Consider the following 7,627-nt stretch of genomic DNA (forward strand, 5'->3'; position numbering starts at 1 on the left):
TCTTCCAAATTCCACTATTTTGATCATGGAGAGTTTTGTTTAAATCTTGACCTGCTTGTCTCTGGACAGATTTTTAAAGGAAACAAAACATAAGGCTATGCCAACAGAGGCTGCTAGAAATGAACTCTCACACTGATATAAAGTTAATTAGTTCAATACAGCCAATGCCTGATTTTATTAAATGCTAGAAATTAAAGGGAGGCTTTAAAATAAATAAATCAGAGAAAATGTCTTCCTGTCTCCTCCGACTCCCCAATTTTTTCCCTCTGGATGGTGTGTTAATTGGATGCTTTCCAAAGGGAGGAATAGAACATTTCTTAACATCCAATTCTTGCTAGTCCAGCAACGTACTTTCCACATAATAGATATAAATAATGAACACAGGGCTACATTAATTTTAATTCATGTTAAATATGGTTTCTGGGGTGAGTTTATTTGTAACACATTCCTTCTCTGCTATTTCACTCCTCCTCACCATGTCACTATTTAGCTTGAAATTTCACAATATAAAAATGAAAAAAACAAACCCAATCCTAATTATCTCCTGCAGGATCATAAAAATAACATTAATAAAATGTGGTAAATATCAGTGGTGATCATTACCAGGCCTGTATCACCAGAAAATGAAATGCAACCCCCAAAGCAAGAAGGATTAAAGCCAGCCCGCCATCATTAAACACACACATATTAGCATATTTGCTATGTAAGCAGATTTAATGGTAATAGTGAAGTTGTCTTTAATCTGACTGGACAAAAAAATTTTAAAGTGCGTGGATATTCACAGAATCCATGGCATCTTGTATACTGATTTACATTTTGAAAAGCCCTGTCACATCCACTATTTTTCTACCAATCATCCTCACTCAAAAGCAGATGTAGACCTGACAAATGAGATAGAACTGGGTTTGAAGGATGGGGTAGATGTGGAGATGTGGATTCTCTTCGTGGATTCACCCAGTGAGACAACACTCAGTGGTTGGAACCGAAAAGCCAGTGGCGCCCAGAATTTTAGTAAGACCTTCTCACTAACATACCTTTGTTTCAGTTAAATCTCATAGGTACAGTATCAACAAGGAATTCTTGAACATGACATAAAGAGATAAATGCTGAAACATAAGGAGAGAGAAATCATGTATCTTACCAGGGATAGAAAAGAAACAAAGCAAATGCTATTCATAAAAATGATATGGGCAAATAAGACTACTCTTTGCACAATTTTGTTCTGAAACAGGGTTTACCAATATAGTCATACAAGTAAGATGCTAGAAAAATCTTACCAGGCAGTGTCAGATGTGGAAAAAGTTGATAGGCCATTGTGGGACTCTATTGTTATGTTGCTGTATGACTGTAAGATGCTAAGCATAGTATGCAAACATAAAAGCTTCAGTTCCTGTTATGAAATGTCCAATATGTAAAATTTTAATATACATAAGGAAATATTCAAGTGCATTATCAACTGTTGACAGATATTTATGTCTTTAAGAAGATAAGCAAAAGACATTAGCCTAAATAAATAGAAAAAAACTCAGTATGTATACTGGGCTCTAATGAATTAATTCCCTAATTGCTCTTCCCTGAACCCCGCAGCAGTCTCCATTAGGTCTTCATGTACAATCCATACATCAATAACAGGATGCTTCTATATCTGGGTTCATGGGCCAGCCATTTATTGGCCTTGAGTATCCCTTTAGAAACAGGAGTAAGCAGGAGGCCAGCTGAAGCTGAGAGGGTGCAAGCCAAGCTGCTCCACATAGAGGAATGCTCAAAAACACGGGTCCAAGCCCTGTGGAGTTCATCGATCAACACAAATTACTCACAATGAATGTACTTTTCTTTCCAAGAGAACATATAGGATGCAGACTTAGAAGAAATAAAGACCTTGCAAAAACTTAAACATTAGTTAGCTTCTCAGATAGGGTAAATGCTAGCTTATCACTTGAATTTTAAGGAATAACTGTGCTCATTTGCTAGACCCACAACATCTAGGCAGGTCACACATCTCCAGACCTCAGACATGAGCTCCAGATGCTGAATTTCAGAACTCTGATGCTGGGACCAGAGTGATAGGACAGCGGATAGGGTGCTTGCCTTGTGCATAGCCAAACCAGGTTTGACCCCTAGCACCTCATGTGATTCCCCCCAATCCTCTGCTGATCTCATCTGATCTCATCAGGAATGATCTCTGAATACAGAACCAGAAGTAGGCCCTGAGCACTTCTGGGTGTGGCCAAAAAACAAAAAGAAATCTAATGCTGAAGGTAATCTTGTCTGTTAGGTCTCAAACTTCAGTATGGCTGAAACACCTGGAAGACTTAGATAAACTTTAATTTCCATTTTTAATTTTCATTTCAGTAGCTCTGTGGTAAGGCCTTAGAATTTGTAATCTAACAAGTTCCAAGAGATTCTGATGCACTGGTCTGGACACTCACATTCCAGTGTAAGACCCTCATTTCAGAGAAGTAGAAGCGAAGACCCAATGACTGTCTCTCAAGCCCAATCCCCAACAACTTACTTTCTTTGACCTAGTTAATCATTTTTTTTATGAGTGAAACTCTATCCTCTCAAAATTTACTTGTTGAAACTAAGTCGCCCTTGATATAATTATTGAAGATGAGGTCATTCAAGGAAGTCTTAATCGTTACTAATTGGCTTTCTTATGTGAAGGGGAAATTTGGAGCCTGAACATAGTGTGGATGTTACGCTGTTTGCCTTGCATGTGCTGAGCTCCTGGTTTGATCCCCAGCACCATATGTGCTCCCCTGACTACCACTAGGAGTTATACCTGAGCACAGAAACAGGAGTAAACCCTGAGCACTACTGGGTGTGGCCCCCAATTTTTTTATAAATGGGGAGGAAGATTGGAAACGAGAAACATACACTTAGGGAGAATGTTGTGTGAACATTAAGGCAGAGACTATGGTTGCCATTAAAGATTTTTGGTGAAATTTGGAGAATGACCCAGAACACAGTTTCTCTCCACACTCCTCAAAGGAAACAACCTTATCAGAATCTTGTTCACAACATTATCCCTTCTGGATCTGTGAAAGAATAAACTTCTGTTGTTTGAGCCACCCATCTTGGGGTGTTTTGTTATAGTAGCCCTAGCAAAACAATGCCACTTCCTAGAAGACCTTTGGGCTAAGATCAACCACTCATTTCTAGAGGGTTTGTTATAAAGCTGCTTCTGATCTATCTCTCTAGCTTCCAAGGAGAGCTCTTTATCTAAGAACCAGGACTCACTGGTCTTGCAAAATCTGTGTCCAAGACACAGTTCTACTAGGTATATATATATTGCAATAACATCTTCCTATAGCAACCTGGCAAGAGGTCTCAGGACCCCAAATATATTGGGCTTCAAACTAAAAGAAAAAGCCCAAGAGCCATGAAGGGGGAAAACACGTGCCCATGAGATGAATAATAGTAAAAGGAAATGAAACATAATCTTGCTATAAGAGTATTATGTAGTCATTAAAGTACTTTTCATTAGGAGTATATAATTACATAGAAAACACACACGCTATAAAATTAAAAGGCAGGTTATAAAATATTCTATATTAAAAAATGTAGAAGAATTATAAAAAGAAATACATCAACACAGTAACAGGTTTTATTTGGGGGGCTGGCAAGACTAGAGAGATTTTCTTCTCTCTCCTTTGCTTTTGCTTTAACAACCATTCATTGGTTTCACAATAGAAAGATATCCTGAGGGTGGGAGATCACTTCCTGAGATTCACAACTTTCAGAGTTCATTTTGGCTTCATAGTCTCTTCCATCCTCACACAAGAACATCACCTAAAATCTGACAAAGGTTTGACAAATCTGCCTTCACCAGAAGAGAGGGTCTTTAGGAGTTCAGAGACTAGGTTTATCTCATAAAATCTGATTATCACTACTCTTTTTCTCCATCACAAAAACCTCCAGTTAAGAGACTGTAAAATTCTGCACATAAGATTTTCTCTCTTTTCTGTCTCTATGCCTGGGGTGGGATTCTGCCTTTAAATCTTTCCAAGTGGTTCTCCCATAAAGAACAATACCCACATATATCATCTTTTGTTTCTCTGTCTACTTTCTTTTCTATAACCAGTTTTTCCCATTGTTGTGCTTTAATACCACTGCTTAAAATTCTCCTTTTGCTATACTGTCAAAAATTCAGCAGCTAGAAATTGATTTGGGTTAGAGCATATCCTTTTTCAAATATGTCTATGCATAGGGAATTTGAAAACATAGGTGCTTATACTTGAGTATGAAATAATTCCAGAACTCTATTTTTCTAATATTCAAATGATACTATTAAACTAAAGAACTGGAACTCTGAAGGAAAGATGAAGCAAAGTGTGCTTAAAGCATCTTGTGAAGAGAGGATGGAGTAGTTGGCAACTGGGAGATGGACCGAGAGAGGGCAGGGGAGAAGAAAGGAATGGCAAGGTAGCAGAGGCAAACTAAATATGGGTCAGAGTTCTGATGCACAGTATCAACTGAGAAGCATTTTATTTTGCAAAAAGAGAATTTCTACCTCATTTATAACTAGTACTCAAAGTAAACAGTAACACCAAAGCATATTTAAATTATGCAACTAATAAATACTCTCCGATAGGCAGGATCTTGTGATGTGTTTGACACTGACTACTGATCATCATCCATTTGGAAATGAGTGATGTGTGAAACCAGTCATTTAGCAAATATAAGAAGACATACAAATACACACATGTCAGCAGCATGCATATATAGTTTATGTGCATTGCATTCATGTGCACACAAAGCCACACATACATGTATAGAACATGCATGTTTATATGTGTACATGCATGTGTGTGAAGGGCATTAATTATATGGCAGAGTTCCAAATATGGTAAAGATTTTGACAAGGGAAGAAAACTCCATACATGATATGCAGAAGTGTGCAAGTTCAGGTTTCTGCAGGGAAAGCATAAAGATTGAGTCTGATCTGAAGAGAGCAGGAATGAGCTTGGAAAGGACAGGTCCTCTGATGAGAGCTTGCAGTTGAGGCTCCAAGCTTCACATGTCCACCCCCAATTCACATCCCAGGCTCTCCACCTTCCCCTGCATTGGTGGGTGAGGAGGTATTGTTGTAGGGAACTGCTTCTAGTGATAAATACCAAGAACTGGGGAGAGTAAACTGAGATATTCAGCAGGGATTCCTAATAGGCTTAAATCCTTTACATTTCAACCCAGCAAACAAGTTGCCAATGGTCCCAAACATGTTTCACTCTCTCTTAGAGGTAAATGCATTTTCTCTCCACTTTTGTTCCCAACTACACATAGTGGCAAGTTCCACTGCTCTCCACCTCATTTGTTGACTGTGAAAGTTCATCTCCTCAAGCTCCAGTTATCCCAAAGTTAATAATAAAATATATAAACTAGGCATTCTATGTTGATTAGTGAAAGTTCACAAATCTTCTTAATCTAGATTCCTCAGGGAATGCTTCAGGCCCAGGACACATTTCATATCTCCTGGGGAGGACAACAGTCAGTGATGTGTAAAATGATAAAGCAAACACAATGCAAAGGCCTGCAATGATAAATTCACTCTTGTGACTTTTCGGAGGCAGGAATATGAGCAAACACATTTTATAATGTTTCTAACAAGGTAACCGGAAAATTGAATGGACCAGAATGCCCCATTCCCAAACCAACCCAGTTAAGAATTATATACTTAGTTACAGGCCCATTCCATTCCAGCTAAACTTAACATTGCTCATAGCAAAGATAAGGAAACAAAAGGAACTGGACTTGTTTCGGATAAGAAACCAAAGTGTCCCTTCAATTGCCAGGAGACTGCTGCCTCCCCGAATTCCCCGTTTCCCCTTTCCCAACCTTTTCTCTCAAGAGCAGAGTCAGTCAAACCCTAGAAATGCAGGCCCATCTCAGCCCAGGCTTCAGCAGGGCGCACAGGCTACAGTTTTTAGTTTATAAACCTGCAACTCAGATCCCATCTCCTTTCTTGCCCTCTGCACGAGCCCATAAACATCCCCAGCTCTGGCTCATGACGGGTTCTTTCCTCTAATGGAAGCTCCCTTCTGGATATCCCAAAAGAGAAAGATGTGTCTGGTAAGTGGGAGAGGTCAAACCTGAGCACAGCTATTTATTACATATACTGCGACCAGATGGATCTTCCTCATCCATCAAAGCCCTCGTCATCCTCATCACATTAGCTTCTTATAAAAGCTGCCTGCTCTTTCCCCCTCACAGTCCAGCTCTGCTGCTTCTCTCTCTCCCTCTCGCTCTCTTCCGCTCAAGCACTTTCAGGAAAATGAACCTTCTCTAACCCCATTGCTGTTCTCCTTAAATCATGGCTACCCATCACTCCGTGGCTATTTTTAAACTTTACTTTTATCAATACTCATCCTGTAGCTCAGGGAGATATTAAAACTGTGCTGGGGCAAGGAAGGGCGTTTCTGACACTTGCTCCCTCATTCATCAGTTCCTCATAGGCCCGTTGGTGACAATGAAAAGATTTCACAATACCGTGCAGCAGAAACTCATTCTCCTGCTCATCCATCATGCTCAACCTAGCAGCAGTTCTACTGACCTAATCTGCAATGCCTCGGTACTCACTGGAGATTTCTTAAAGGCACCCTTCATTGTTGTCTGTAACAAAGAATAGGCCTGGGCCATTCGATAAGGAGGCTAAATGGTGCAGGGATTAATGAAATATTCCTCCATCACCCCCAGTCCTGGGTTCAAAGACTACACAGCCTATGTAGCTGAGCATCCTCTCACAGACTGGATTCAGTACAGCCCACTTGTGCACAGTTCAGCTACATGTGGTCTGGTACAAAGACTAGATTGGGGCACAAAAAGAGAAAGGTGTCCCAACTACTGCTAATGCTACCACCAATCTATTTCTTTGCCCATTTATAGACTTGTCCCTTCTTTAAGCAAACTCTTTAAGCCTCTGTTGTGTTTTGAATTTTTGAATTAACAATGGGGTCATAAAAGTGAGAAGCATAAAATGCTGGTTACAAGGAGCTTATTGCTTAATGGAAGAAAAAGCCTGAAAGTGCCACAATTTCCAGGACAACATTTAGGGAAGAATGCCAACATCTGTCCCCTTCTACCTTTCTGTCACAGAATTTCCTATGACCTATAGCTGGGCACACAGTGATCCAACCAAAGCCTATGTCTCCCCATCTCCCCATCTCTCAGATCTGTAGTAACATGTGAGTAAAAGCAAGCTCATGGAATATCCATGAACACTGTGTGCAAAGCTGATATCACCTCCTGGAAAAAAAGGAGCTGGCTGTGGCTTATGCTACCTCACCATTTCCCATGGTGAGGAACAACCTTGGCCTGGTGAGTCAGCCTTGGCCAGGCAAAAGGAACTTAGGTCCCTGGATAATGGCAGGAAGCAGGAAGACTGGAGGAAGCAGATGACTCTGAATTGACTATGGCAGTGACCCAAGCCCTGGTTGCAGTCTAGACTTGTGTGATGGTGATGAAAGAAAGGGGACTCAGACATCCAATTTCCATTTTGACCTTCAGAAGCCTCTGAATGAAGGCCAGAGAAAAAAGGGCTGCCCTAAAGGTCCTTATGTGTTTTTCAGCTGACATCAGCCCCATTTAAATGCCCAGAATGAGGACAAATGAGAGGCAATTCAGAGACCCC

This window comes from Sorex araneus, chromosome 3, assembly GCF_027595985.1.
Source record: "Sorex araneus isolate mSorAra2 chromosome 3, mSorAra2.pri, whole genome shotgun sequence".
In the NCBI taxonomy this organism is placed as follows: Eukaryota; Metazoa; Chordata; class Mammalia; order Eulipotyphla; family Soricidae; genus Sorex; species Sorex araneus.